Raw genomic sequence first — 13,986 nt, forward strand, 5'->3', positions numbered from 1 at the left:
GATCTCAATATATGGCACCTAGATCTTGAAGTAATGTCTAATATATTTGTCAGAATCACGGTTTTCTTGCGCCAGAAATGTATGGGATCTAATGCGATGCTGAAAGGGTGGGAATTCTAGGAGCTAAAGTGCCACAAGGAGGATAACTCGGGTGCAAGGCGCTCGGAGCTGAGCTACAAGAGTTCGATGCCTGGTCCAGTGCTTAGAGGCTGGAGTTCGGCATGAAGCGCTTATACGAAACCAATGTATTATTATGTCTTTTTTTTAATATATAATATAGGGCCGAGAGTTTGTGCTTCCGCCACCTGTTAGAAATGTGATGCATTGTAGTCTAGCGCACGGGTGGCATCCGAGGACGCAGACATGTGGGTCTGTTCATGAGATCGGTGTCTGGAAAGGGGCGCATAGTGAGGAGCAGGGGGCGGGGGCGTGCGTGGGGATGCACAGAGGGAGGGTCGGCGTGGTCCAGAGTTAAGTGCAAGGGGTCACAAGTAAGGCCTGGCGTCTCAGGGGAGACACCAAAGTGCCCCACCGTGACGTGCGAAGGACGCAAAGCGAGAGGCCGAATAGCTCGCCCTATGGGGTGCGCGGGACTGCACTGGGACCCAAACGCACCACAGGGCCACGTTGCAGAGCAGCCCCCGCGAGCTCCATCACATGGCGGGTGCCTACCTGGACTTCTGCCAAGGCAATAACCTGATACAATGGAGCAAAGGAGTGCATTTGACAGCATGTTTGTGTATACTGACTAGAAGGGCATGCATGGTTTTCGAGCACGGCGCGTGACCTCAGAGTGCGTCGTGGTCGGCGATAATGCACCGAATCAAGTATAGTATTGCAGTACTGGCCAGGCCGGGGCCAGGACCCCCGTGGCATCCCCTCACTGTGTGCAGCAATTCTACATGGCTATGATGTGCTGAGGTTCCTATGGGTCGCGGTGGCACCACTGTGTGTGCCATTCACCCAGGTCCGTCCAAGGACACCCATTCCTGGGGAGGGAGGGGGGGTTCGAGAAACGGGTCACAGGCAAGGAGCACAAAGATAGGGGAGGGATTCCCGAACTGAGTGGGAAGTTAAACTGAAGAGAGGGGCCGAAACACACGGACGAAGTAGCACACGAATGGAGAGGGAGCAAAAGAAGGGGAGCCCGTGAAATGAGAAGAAGAAAGAGGGGGAGCGCCTCGTGGCCGGCGAAGGAGCTATGCGGCTCAGACGAGAGACCACTGGAATGGAGACATGGCAAGCCAAGAATGGAGCTGCGCATTGGGAGCAGCGGTAACGAAGCAAAGAGCTCAGAGCTAGAGGGGTTGGAGAAAGACAAGGTGGACGTGCAGGAGTGGAGAGGATGAGCAGGATGGACAGAATGGCATAGAATGGAGAGGTTGGGGTAGATACCCCAAGAGCGGAGAGGGAGGGTCAGATAACCCTGGAATGGAAAGGCAGGGGTAGATACCCCAAGAGCGGAGAGGGAGGATGAGAGAACCCTGGAATGGAGTGCCAGGGGTAGATATCCCAAGAGTGGAGTCGGAGTATCAGATAACCCTGGAATGGAGAGGCAGGGGTAGATACCCCAAGAGTGGAGAGGGAGGATCACAGAACCCTGGAATGGAGAGGCAGGGGTAGATACCCCAATAGCGGAGAGGGAGGATCAGAGAACCCTGGAATGGAGAGGCAGGGGTAGATACCCCAAGAGTGGAGAGGGAGGTTCAGATAACCCTGGAATGGAGAGGAAGGGGTAGATACCCCAAGAGCGGAGAGGGAGGATCAGAGAACCCTGGAATGGAGAGGCAGGGGTAGATACCCCAAGAGTGGAGAGGGAGGTTCAGATAACCCTGGAATGGAGAGGAAGGGGTAGATACCCCAAGAACGGAGAGGGAAGATGAGAGAACCCTGGAATGGAGAGGCAGGGGTAGATACCCCAAGAGCAGAGAGGGAGGATCAGATAACCCTGGAATGGAGAGGCAGGGGTAGATACCCCAAGAGCAGAGCGGGAGGATCAGAGAACCCTGGAATGGAGAGACAGGGGTAGATACCCCAAGAGCGGAGAGGGAGGATCACAGAACCCTGGAATGGAGAGGGAGGAGTAGATACCCCAAGAGCGGAGCGGGTGTATCAGATAACCCTGGAATGGAGAGGGAGGGGTAGATACCCCAAGAGCGGAGCGGGAGTATCAGATAACTCTGGAATGGAGAGGCAGGGGTAGATACCCAAAGAGCAGAGAGGGAGGATCAGAGAACCTTGGAATGGAGAGGCAGGGGTAGATACCCCAAGAGCAGAGAGGGAGGATCAGATAACCCTGGAATGGATAGGTAGGGTGAGCCTTTCATACACATTTAAGAACGGGTGTCATTTGGGACCGGAAGTAACCAGGAGCAGAGGCAGCCCTTGGACAGGGAGCCTTGTTGGATTGAATGGTGTATACTGGCTGGTGAAGGGGGTACGAGTAGAACAGGGACTGGGGAGTACCAATATCGTGGTCTCCACACAATTCTGTTTAGATTTGTGACAAACAATCTGACATCACTAAATGCCTATGGGAGTATGATATGGCATTTATAACGCACCTATACACAAGTGTTTCAAGGTGCGACGAGGCAAGGGAGGGGGAACAGAGGGAAGACAGAGACAACAATCATCCTAGGCCAGGTGTCATTCAGAACGTGCAAGTACATGGGAGGGGGGAAGGAGAAAAGTGCGAGGGGGGTAGGCGATGGGGACAGTGCAGTACGTGGGATACATAGAATAAATAAAATAATAAAAAATACGGCCAGCTGGTGGCAAGTGCAAGTGACATCAGGTGTCAAGTGCTGGTAGGGGACTGTAGGGATACCAAAAACAGTCCCCAAGTGCAAGTGGTTGCCAGGGAGGCAGTTCAGGTGTGCAACTGGCGGCGGAGGTGACCTGGGCCCGCGATCAGAGGGTGGCCCGTTGACCAGTGCAGTTTCAGTATCAGCCAGGAATGCAGCAGGGGATGGGGGGGAGAAAGCAGAAGTAAAGAGGAAGGTTTTGAGGTGCTTCCGGAACCGGAGATGGTTCTCCTCAAGTTTCAGGGAGGCAGAGAGGCAGTTCCAGAGGGAGGCCCCAGCTGAACAAAGAGATCTACCACCAACTCGTTGCTTGGAGAAGGCTCGAGAAGGAATATATTTAGGAAGAGAGAGTTGAAGGTATTGTGGACCCAGGCCTTCAAGGCCTTGTGGACAATGCACAGGGGTTTGAATTTAACCCTTGCAGTCACTGGGAGCCAGTGCAGAGATGTCAGTCCTGTAGAGATATGATCCCTGATATTGAGGCCAAGGACAAGTCTCGCAGTCCTGTTCTGGATGAGTTGCAGAGGGTAGAGAGTAGGAGCAGGCAGATTTAGTAAGAGGCTGTTGCAGTAGTCTAGCCTAGAGAGAACCAGAGCTCTAGAGACAGTAAGCTTCTGGGGGAAGGAGAGGAAAGGGAAAATACACCAGTTGATAGTTAGACTTCTTAGAGACGCCCAGAGATGTGAGGCGAGGCGGAGAGTGTGGAGTCGAAGATGACCCCGGGGTTCTTAGCCTCACAGGTGGGAGCAGGAAGAGGGGCAAGGGAGGCGGGCCAGAGAGTGACAGGAAAGGAGGGTGCAGGTGTGCCGATGAGGAGAATCTCCGTCTTACTGGCATTAAGGCAGAGCTCATTGGCGACACACCACTCCTGGATGGCAGACAGACAGACAGTCAGAGAAGAGGGAGGGCGGGAGGGAGGCAGGCAGAGATGACGAGTACACCTAATGATAGGATCTCCAGGGACATGTCTGAAGGTGCACAACTTGTGTTGCCCAAAACTGCATTCCTTTAAAAAACAAATGAGACTGGAATGGGGCCGTAGCAGTCTGAGGCCAAGGGTCAGGGGCTGGGTTACACACTCTGCTCTGGGTGATGCCCTTTGAAATGGTTGCATTACGTTGCATATTTGTGCTCTTTTACTCAGTGCTGTTAAACTGCCTCTTCGGTTGCACTCTTTGGGGGCAAATTGTGCTGAGTGACTTGCCATCCGTTTTTGTTACTGTGTTACTGGATTGCCATGCAGTGGGGGTGTGAGCAGCACGTGGTCTCCTCTACAGTGGTGGGCGATTTCGTTATCAGTGGTGGATGAGCAAGTAGTCCCACGCAGCCCCCAGGCCCTGCAGGCACCCCGGACCGAGAAGACCTGCATAGATTGGGAGCCCCGTCATTATGCAGCTACTGAAGGCGATTAGCAAGCACACACAACTGTCACCGCAATGAAAGGCGGGCTAGTTCTCTCAACCCACAGTCTACAATGCTTGTTCAGAAGGCATGTGTGAGTTTCGGGAGGGCAGGGCTGTCCCTCTCTAGCCAATTGCCACTGGGAAGAGCCAACGCCAGGCCCAGCCGCAGCAGCCTCCCGGGAAAAGCCCCTGCCCCTTGATATAGCCATTCCACCACAGCTGGTGCCGAACCCTCAACTGGCCCTCCCTACTGGTGCCTATGCCAACTACCAGCTGGTCTTGCCAAGGGGACCCATCCCTGGCGTTGCTTCGACCCGCACTGCTCTGATGGTGTCTGGTGTTTTTTAAATGCCTTCTTTTGTTGGTGGCAAACGTCCACCTCTGGTGGTGCCCAATGAACCACTGCCCCCTCTCATGATGCCTACACAATAACTGCCCCACCACCCAAGATGTCCGGTTCCAGAGGCTGTGGCATCTGGCAGTGCCACTGGTGCCCTACAATTGCCTCCTGTGGTGTTGCTTGGCCCAAAATGCCCCGCGTTAGTGATGCCCACTTTCACTCCCAAAGTGCCTCTTCCCTCGTGTTGCTAGTTCAAAACGCCCCCTTCTGATGTCCACTGCCACAGTGCCACTCCACAATGCCGTCCCCCAGTGTGTCACTACCCGCCCCAAAGGACGCCCTCAGATGGCGACATCTGCCAAACTGCTTCTTCGCATGGCGCCCACTGCGTACTGCTCTGTCAGTCTCTGCTCCCAACCGGCCCTCCCTGCACACTGCAAAACTGCCCCTTCGACGGTGCTGCCCAGTTCCAAATGGACCCAATGGGGATTCTCACGCGCTGCTCCAATGACCCCACCCTCCACCATCCCATCCTCCCCTCGGTGGCGCCCTCTCCCGAGCTTCCCCTGATGCCCCATCCAGCCTCTGCCTTGGTCTAGGGAGCTATAGCTACGAGCGCCCCCTGAAACAATCTTTTCAGAAGCTCCCTCATTTCTCTTTTGGCTATTTTTGTCATGATGTGTAGGATGTACATCGTGCCAACATGACTCTTAGCTGTTTTCTGGACCGGTAAAAATAGAGCCCGTGAGGCGGAACTAGATTGATCGGTTGCGGGATTTGTAATGCGCCGACATGCTCGACGCGGGCGCCTCGGGGCGCGTGGCGCAGTAAAGAGCGGCGAGCCTGTCCGGGACTCCTCCTACGTCCCTCAGACACAGGTGCGAAGCCGGAGGAGATCGATGAGAGAGGCAAAGCGAGGTTTAAAGGAAGCAAGACGGAGAAGGGATGGAAAAGGGGGACAAGAAAGCAAGACGAATGCAGAGCAATTACAAGATGGAAAGAATACGGATGCAAGAGGAAAGGTGGGGACACGGAGATGGGGAACAAGAAAGCAAGAAGCATGCAGATCAATAACAAGAGGGAAATAATACGGATGCAAGAGGGAAGGTGGGGACACGGAGATGGGGGACAAGAAAGCAAGAAGCATGCAGAGCAATTATAAGAGGGAAATAATACGGATGCAAGAGGAAAGGTGGGGGACGCTGAGATGGGGGACAAGAAGCATGCAGAGCAGTTATAAGAGGGGAACAATACGGATGCAAGTGGAAAGGTGGGGACACGGAGATGGGGGAAAGAAAGCAAGAAGCATGCAGAGCAATTATAAGAGGGAAACAATAAGGATGCAAGAGGAAAGGTGGGGGACAAGGAGATGGGGGACAAGAAAGCAAGAAGCATCCAGAGCAATTATAAGAGGGAAATAATACGGATGCAAGACGAAAGGTATCCGAAGGGTGGGGACACGGAGATGGGGGGACATGCCGTTTACAGATAGGAATATAGGGAATTGGAGGGGTGAACGGATAAGTCAAGCGAAAAGGGGAGCTGATGAGGGGTGGAGGGGAATAGAGGGGAGGCGAATAATGGCGAACAAGTTGGGCATGAGAACAGCAGCAAAAACGTGAGAGGAAAAAGAGGGGTTATGCCTAGAGAAGAGGTGGCAGTTTGAGTGCTTCGTTAAGGGAATTTTCCAGGGGTGTATCTTGCGCTAGGTGATTGAGGAACAGAGAGAGGCCGCTGCACGAGATGGAAAAGGAGGAAAACGGGGAGACTAGGGTGCGCAGGGGGATAAAGAGATGGGGACGAGAGCAGGCATGAGTGAGGGAAGAATAAGGGGTGCATAGGGTCGCAGAGGGGGAAGAGCAGTATGGGGCTAAAGGTGGAGGAAGAGAGGGAGAGAGAGACAGAAAAACACATGTAAGGGGGTGAAGAAGAGGGAATGGGGAGAAGGGAGAGGTTATAAAAGAGAGGAATAAGGAGAGTAAATAGTGATGGTGGGAAGATAGATCAGAAGAGAGGGAGTGTAAGGGCACACACACCTCGAGATTTGGGCTCAAGGAGATAGCGAAGAAAAGAGGGCGAGATAGAAGGAGCGCGTCCGGAAGGGCAGCTTGCTGCAGAGAGGGAAGGAGAGGATGGGGACAAGACAAGGACTAAAGAATGAATGTGGGAGAGAGAAAGAAACAAGGACATAGATGGAGGAAGTGCTGCTAGGTAAGGAACGACGAAGAGAGAGCGACCAAGAAAGGGGAAAGGAGACAGAAAGGTAAAGTAGAGGACAGCCGGGAAGCAAGGAGGAAATAGAGAAGTAAGACGCGCAGAAGGAAAAGAAGAGAAATAATAGAAGCGGGAGAATGAAAAACGCGAGTAGGAGAGAATGCTGGCGAAGGAGGAGGAGAACACGAGGCAAAGCGCAAGAGGAGTGGAGAAGAGGGGATTGGCGGGAGTGGGCTGAATAGAAGGGGAACTGAGAGAAGAGGGAAGGTCGAGAGATGGAAGACGAGAAGTAAGAAGACGAGGGACATAGACACAAGATGAGTGGGAGCGAGTGTGAGAGAGGGTGGGCAGGGCATTATATTAAAGGGCGATTGCAGATAGGCGGGAATAAAGGCAGCTTGGGAAAGGACAGTGGGAGGTAGAGGAGTGGGAAAAACGGGCAGGAGAGAGAAGAAGAGGAGTGACCAAGGCAGTCCCAAGCTGGTGAGGTCGGATAGGATGGAAGAGACCAGAGGGAGGGAAGGAAGACAACGAAAAGGAGCGTAGAGGAAGAGAAGCGAGGACAGGGAATGAGAGCATGGCAGACGAATAGGCAGAGGAGGGCATACAGATGGAGAGATGGTAGCGAGAATGCGGGGAAAGGCAGTAAGAAACCAGACCAAGCGGCCAGAGCCACACAGAGTGGGGAGAACGACACTGTAGAGAAAGGGGGAGGTATAGGGAGACCAGAGGCAGACATTTGATGAGCAGAACAGATCTGGGGAGATGGGTGAGGGGAGGGGAGAAGTGGAAGACTGGAGGTCAACACAAAGAGAGAGGAGGAGAAGGTGGAGGAGGGCTATGTAGGGAGGCAGGCGGAAGAGAGGAATGAGGGATATATGGAGAGACAGGAGAGGAGTTTGAAGATGTATTTTGGGTTTTATGCGGAGAGAGGAGGCAGAGTGGAGACGGTGGAAGAAGTCAAAGGTTACATTGGGGGATAGGGGAAGAGGGAAGGTGGGATATACATATACATGCAGAGGGGGAAAGAAGGTGGAAGAGGTGAAGAAGGCTAAATAAGGAGATCGGGGAGTGAGAAGCCAAAGAGAAGGCAAAGCATATCGAGAGATATAAAAACGAAGGGCGACAAGCAAGTGGAGAAGTTGGAACAATGGGGGAAAGACTATACAGCGGGCCGAGGTGGGGGTGAGAGATTAGAGGGGAGATGGCAAAAGAGAGGTGGGGAATGCAGGGAAGGGGGAGAACGCGTGGGGAGTGGCGAATCTAACACGGCAGAGTTGGAGAAAGGACATGGGAAGACGGGAGAGAACAAGAGAGAAGGAAGACGAGACAGGGCCAGAGAGTGGAAAGGAGGAGACGAGAACTCATTTTGTGAAGTAGTGGGAGTCTCCAGGACACACACCCCATCCTCCTTGGACGTTCTGAATTGGCTGGGAGGGCTATGCCCAGATCTTCTGTGGCGAGGAATCCAAGCACCGCCTCACTAATGAGGCACGGGGAGGTCTAACAAGGCTGGCCCTCCCTGTGACTGTGGCCTTGCGCAGAAGGGACGTGACCAAGAAGTTCAGCCTGGTCATCCCTATTGGGCGAGACCGCACCTTATTTGCATGTGGTGGTCCCTTCGATGAAATTGATGCAATGGAACGATGGCGGACGCCATTGTCAGCTTTCCCAGCTATCCCTTTTCAGTATTGGCTGGGAACACAGAACTCCCCCTCCCAAGCAAATCACCTGGGAAAGAAAGAATGTCTCCGGCCCTTGGAACAGCAGTGATTTGGTTCTCTGCCGTGGCAGGCACTCCCTGCTCGGTGGGCCCTGTTTCAAAACGTCTCTGAATACTGCCTGGTCGGCAGCCAGGCTCCTCATTCCAGAGGAACTATCCTCTTCCCCCAATGGAATGGGTTTTAGAATGGCTGCCAGCTGCCACATCCACTTCTGGGAAACCGATAGTGCGGGCACCTAGATGGCACTGAGGCCCCTTCTCTATTCTGTTTGACTGCATGTGGTGGCGCCACCACTTAAGTGCTCAAAAGCTTTGCACTCGACCGCAGTAGTCATAATGGCACTCTTCTTGCCCACCCTACCTGTGTAATATACCAGCTAGCACTTTGGAAGTAGTCATTGTCCACGAGGATCATGAGCGTGGGATCACCGAGCCACTTTGCCTCCACAATGCTTGGCAACTATGGTGTTATGCTCAGGGGTCTGGTGCCCGCCTACAAACACCATCTTGCGGGTTGATCTGATACCAGTTACCCCAGGGTTATATGCCTTGCCTTTATCACCTTTGTAATGCCATCACTGGTATTCTATAGGGCTGCTGCGGAGTTCCCATTAAGGATCAAGTATCACCCACTCTAAGCGTTCTGGAACAGAGGCCACAGGAATGTAGAATTGACAGATTGATTGAAATGTTATTTATAATGCGCCTATACACAAGGGTTTCAAGGCGCAAACAGGGAAGGGGGTTGGGCAAGAGAAAACAAGACAAACGATCTTACTAGGTTTAGTAACATTTAGATTGTGCAAGTGCGCAGCCAGGAAGTGCAGGGGAAGGGTACGGGGATGGGGAGGGGTGCACCCAGAGCAACAGGGCCCTGAGTAAAGTGCAAGGAAGTGCTGGGCCTCGCGAGGGAGTCACACCCAGGTTGTGCAAGGTAGGCCAGGTGGCAGTGCAGGAAGGCCAACGTTGCTTGTTAATACTTCCTTTCCACCACCCTACACACCCATCCCAAGTTGGAATAGACCTGGGCCCTCATTATAACTTTCCCTGAAAAACGCTGGTAATTCCGTCGTGCCAGTATTACCATTTCCGGCGGACCGACCGCCGGAATTACCGGCACATTACATGCCATTGGGCGCGCACACCCCCTGCCTGAAACGGTAATACCGGCACAACGGAATTCCTGGCATCGACACCAAAGTGCCAGCGTTTGTGGCAGAAATGTGCCAGAAATACAGATACCAGCATCCAAACTGCCAGAATCAACGGTGCCGGTATTTCCGGATGAGTTGGTATCTGTGCCAGTAATTTCGGAAAATATGTTCCTGTAAACTCATACTTTGAAGTTCCGGTAAAATTGCTGATAAACGGTTTTACCAGCACTTTTACTGTTTTCCGGCAAAGCTGTAATGAGGCCCATTGTGTTCTGTATTGTATCATTTGACTATGCAAAAGCACGTGATGAACGATTCCCTCTGATTCCTTCACCTGCCCATAATGCACTTGGCTCCCTCTATTACGGGCTAGGATCTGCTGTTGGGTCTGCACTAACTTCCATGTTTGGCCTGTGCGTGCCCCTCAGTTTGGGTCTATGTCCAGTTCAGGCAAGACTCTCTAGTATTTAAGAGACCCACGGATGGTGGTATATACTTTCCCATTTTCTCGCAACCCCCTTGAGAGCTGCGACTGCCCTACCATCTCCTTAGTAACTCTTTCAGTTGAAATGGGCCTCAAGCTTCAGGGGACGCCCGGAGCCTCTGCCTCCACGTTGTCAGCCTTATCATAGAGCAAACACCTCTTTTATTCAGTAAATTAAATGTGCTCTTTTAAGCTTGCATGTTACAGGCTGTCTTTGATGGCACCCTCAGGCTGTCCAATCCCTCTGCCCACTCCCTCAGGCCTTGCTGCATCCATCAGCGTGCTATGTCTTATGACTCTTTTGCCTTTCTACTCTGGGTTTCATCTGCATTAGCACCTTGTTTGCAAAGAATGCTTTATAGCTTTTCATAAGTTGTCTTTGGGTTTTCGGCTTTGCCTTTTCCCCCCACTAGCTGCCTTTCTTTGTTCTGCCATACACCTGTACCATGACAATCTGCAGCTTCTCTCCCCTCCCTCCATGACTTTATCTGGGATTTTGCCACAGATTGAAGCCCAGAGGTGGGGCAGATGGTATGCACTAACAAGCATCATTCTTCACAAAAAAAAAAACGGTGTCACTTTAAATGTGTACTTGTCAGCCAAAGAAAGAGCTCTTTAAAATATCGCAGACATGCCAGCTCTTTGGTGTAAGGTAGTGAATATACTTGGAGAAAAGGGGGTCATGTTAGGCACCCTCAATCAATCAGTTTCGTCAATCGCGCTCGGTCACCAAAGGCATCCTGGCGCTTTCGAGAGATACCGGAAAGACTGGGCAGATGAATCACGTAAAATGGAATGTTTTGAGGTTTCGCTTGAAGAGTACAAAATCTGTGCTACTCCGCAGCTGGAAAGGCAGTGAGTTCCAGAGCATTGACCCTGCAATAGAGAAGGCCCTGCCACCCATTCGCTCCTTTCTATATTTAGGAACGCGCAGGAGTGCTGCGCCCGTGGATCTAAGAGGCCTATCCGGAATATAGCTCTGTAGCTTCTCCCGAATGGCCGGACAAGCTTTACCGCTCAGTGCTCGGTGGTTCAGACAGAATGCTTTAAATTTAACCCGGCCAGTGACAGGCAACCAATGGAGAGATTGAATGCCCTAGAGACATTCAAGCCATTAATAAAACAAGGACATCATCCATTGGTATTTGCATTAGGAAATATCTCCATTGCAATCAATGCACCCCTCATCTGCCTTTGACGGGTTTCTCAGCTGTATCCATGGAGGCCTCAAACACCGTTTTGAAATGGGCCCTGTGAGCAGGGGTGTTGCTAGGTCTAGAAAAGGCTATGGTAATGTCAGGACTGTCGGGACTCGGGGCTAGCTAGCCTTTTGGTTGTAGATGCTGAGCTTCTATCTGGGGCTATAACCAAAAGACCCGGGTTATAGCCACCTCAATCAACGCCTCCCTCTGCCTCTGAGCACCCACACACCTTCAACCGGCCCGCGTCTCTTCCACTGCACAACAGAGCGGTCCAATCAAACGCACTTTGCATTCCTAACAGGTGCATTCTAAAAGCTCTGCTGCAAACATTCTCTTCGTCGCCCGCCTTTGCATGACATTGGGCCTCATTCCGAGTCCGGCAGTAACCGAGGCGGTAAAACCGCCTGGTTACCGCCGGACTCGTATTACCATTCCGCCTCCGTGATTCCCGGAATTACCGGGGCATTACAACCCCAGTTTCCCGGGAATCACGGAGGCGGAATGATGTTAATCCCCATTCCCATTGAGTCCTACGGGACTCAATGGGAATGGGGATCATGGAAACACCGGCAGCATCTTGTAATGCTGCCGGTGTTTCCTCGTCCGCCTGCAGGCGGGCAGTGTTAAACCCGCCAGCTCAGACCTGGCGGGAACATCACCTCCCGCCTGCAGGAGTCGGGATCAGGCGTTCCGGAAACAACGGTGGCGGCGGGTTTACCGCCACCGTTGTTTCCATACCGGGCGATTTGTAATGAGGCCCATTGTCTCTTCCTTTAAAAACAAAAGCAACGTTGATTTGCGGCTTCTTTTTGAGCTCCCACTCGCCCCCTTTGTCCTTTAAAATGTCAAACCGTACGATGAAGGTCTGTCATTCTAAGGTATTGTAATAGCAGATTTAAGGTGAGAAAAATCTCCACAACCACTGAAACAAGTTTGACAAAGCATTTCTGTACATGTCTTTCGCATGCAAACCTGAATTGCTACTTTTTGTTGTCAAGTAATATCAAGGCATGTTTTACATCAATATAAAGGCGCACGGGTGTGACATTTTTTAAGACATTTTTGGAGACATTTCTAGAGAAAAAGAAACACCAACACACAAAAGTGTGTCGATTATCAAGTACATTAGGAACAATTAGTGCCACAGGGACCACAAACGTGTGCTAATAAGGCCCAATGGTGCGCTCAGAGCTCTATTGTTAGCAGGACACCTCTGCATACGGAACCACCGTTCCCATGAAAGCTCAGGATCAGCCAGTTATCACAGGATAGAATTGGGCTTTTGTGGGTTTTGGGGCCCTGGCACAGACGCTTTGGTACCCTCATGCATGCTTTGCTGTCCTGCGTTCTCTACGAATCTCCCTTTCTCTCTCCTCAACAGCAACAGCACTTTGAAGTGGCCTGGACAGTGGTGTGACACACCATACAAGCCAAGTAAAGAGGATTTTGGAAGAGGAGTACAGTAGTCACTATGTTGAGTAACTTTCACCTCTTCCTACATCTCACCCCCTTTCCTCCATACTTAAGGGAGAGCCCCCTACACAACCAAAGATGGTAATGATAATGTTACGGCCTCCTCTACTGTACCTTGGCTGTACTGTAACCAGTACAGTGAATGGACCAGCTTCGGATGGAAAACACACTCCCTTCCAAGATGGCCAACATCTTTTGAAGCAGCATCGTCCCACACAATGATGGCTGGCGCCATCTTCCGTGGACACACATATATGTACAGCCAAGTGAAGCAATTGCAGGAAGACTCCTACGGACAACTGAGAGACCTCCCGCGTCTCAGCGCTGTGTGATTCCGACAGATGCTTGTTTCCAGTTATGCTGATAGGCCTTCTCCTTGTCAATCTATCTTTCTTATTCTCTGCCCTTCCTTCTTGTTTCCCCCTGGTAATACCATTCCTGTCTTCCTGTGATCGCTCCAGTGATCCTACTTCCGCCTGCCAGTCATTTCTATTGACCATGGCTTTATGTTCTCCACTCCCACCTCCTTGCCAGTATTCCTTTTCTATGACCTCGCTCTTGTCTATATCAGCAATACCTCCCGTTGGACCAACCAATTACACCTCTTCTGGGGATCAATGCTGCAACACCTTTTCTGTGCATCCAAGGCAGTCTGGAGATACCTTACCATTTCGGGTTTTTTCAGGCACGGCAAGCTTTTTCCCCTGCTCTGCCGATTCATCTTGGCCACCACCCTGCCACAAGGGTGTTTCCATTCCATTCTTGGACAGGGTGGATCCTAAGAGGGACCGGCCTTACCTCTTGTGACCTCCCTGGTTTCATTTCAATCAGGTAAGGCCTGAATGTGACAGAGTGAGACGTCAAGATACTATGTCACAATTCAAGGAACTCGTGGCCTCGGCCCAAGCCCTAACTATTGAAGTCTGAATGCCAAAAGCAGGAAATACTGCACTACGGCAATATATGGCTTCTCACTATGCCCTGTATTCTGAAACGCCTACCTCTCCAGTGAATACGGGACGTTTTGATGGTTCCCCTAGCCGATTGAAGTCATTTTTGGATTTCTGCACCATTCAATTCACCTTTCGCACTCTGGCGTTTTCCACTGAGACATCTAAAGTGGCTTATATGATTTAATATCTCGCAGGCAGTGCTCTGGCTTGTGCTACCCTAATGGTGACCGCGA

The 13,986-nt window shown here is 51.8% G+C and overlaps 1 protein-coding gene across 3 annotated transcripts in view; it reads left to right on the forward strand.

Moving 5' to 3' along the window:
- CDH24 (cadherin 24) overlaps window positions 1-13,986 on the forward strand; it is a 1,353,690-nt gene that overhangs the window by 1,131 nt on the left and 1,338,573 nt on the right. The gene's annotated exons all lie outside the window — the stretch shown is intronic.

This window comes from Ambystoma mexicanum, chromosome 13 (genome assembly GCF_040938575.1).
Source record: "Ambystoma mexicanum isolate Mex_15411 chromosome 13, UKY_AmexF1_1, whole genome shotgun sequence".
NCBI classification, from domain to species: domain Eukaryota; kingdom Metazoa; phylum Chordata; class Amphibia; order Caudata; family Ambystomatidae; genus Ambystoma; species Ambystoma mexicanum.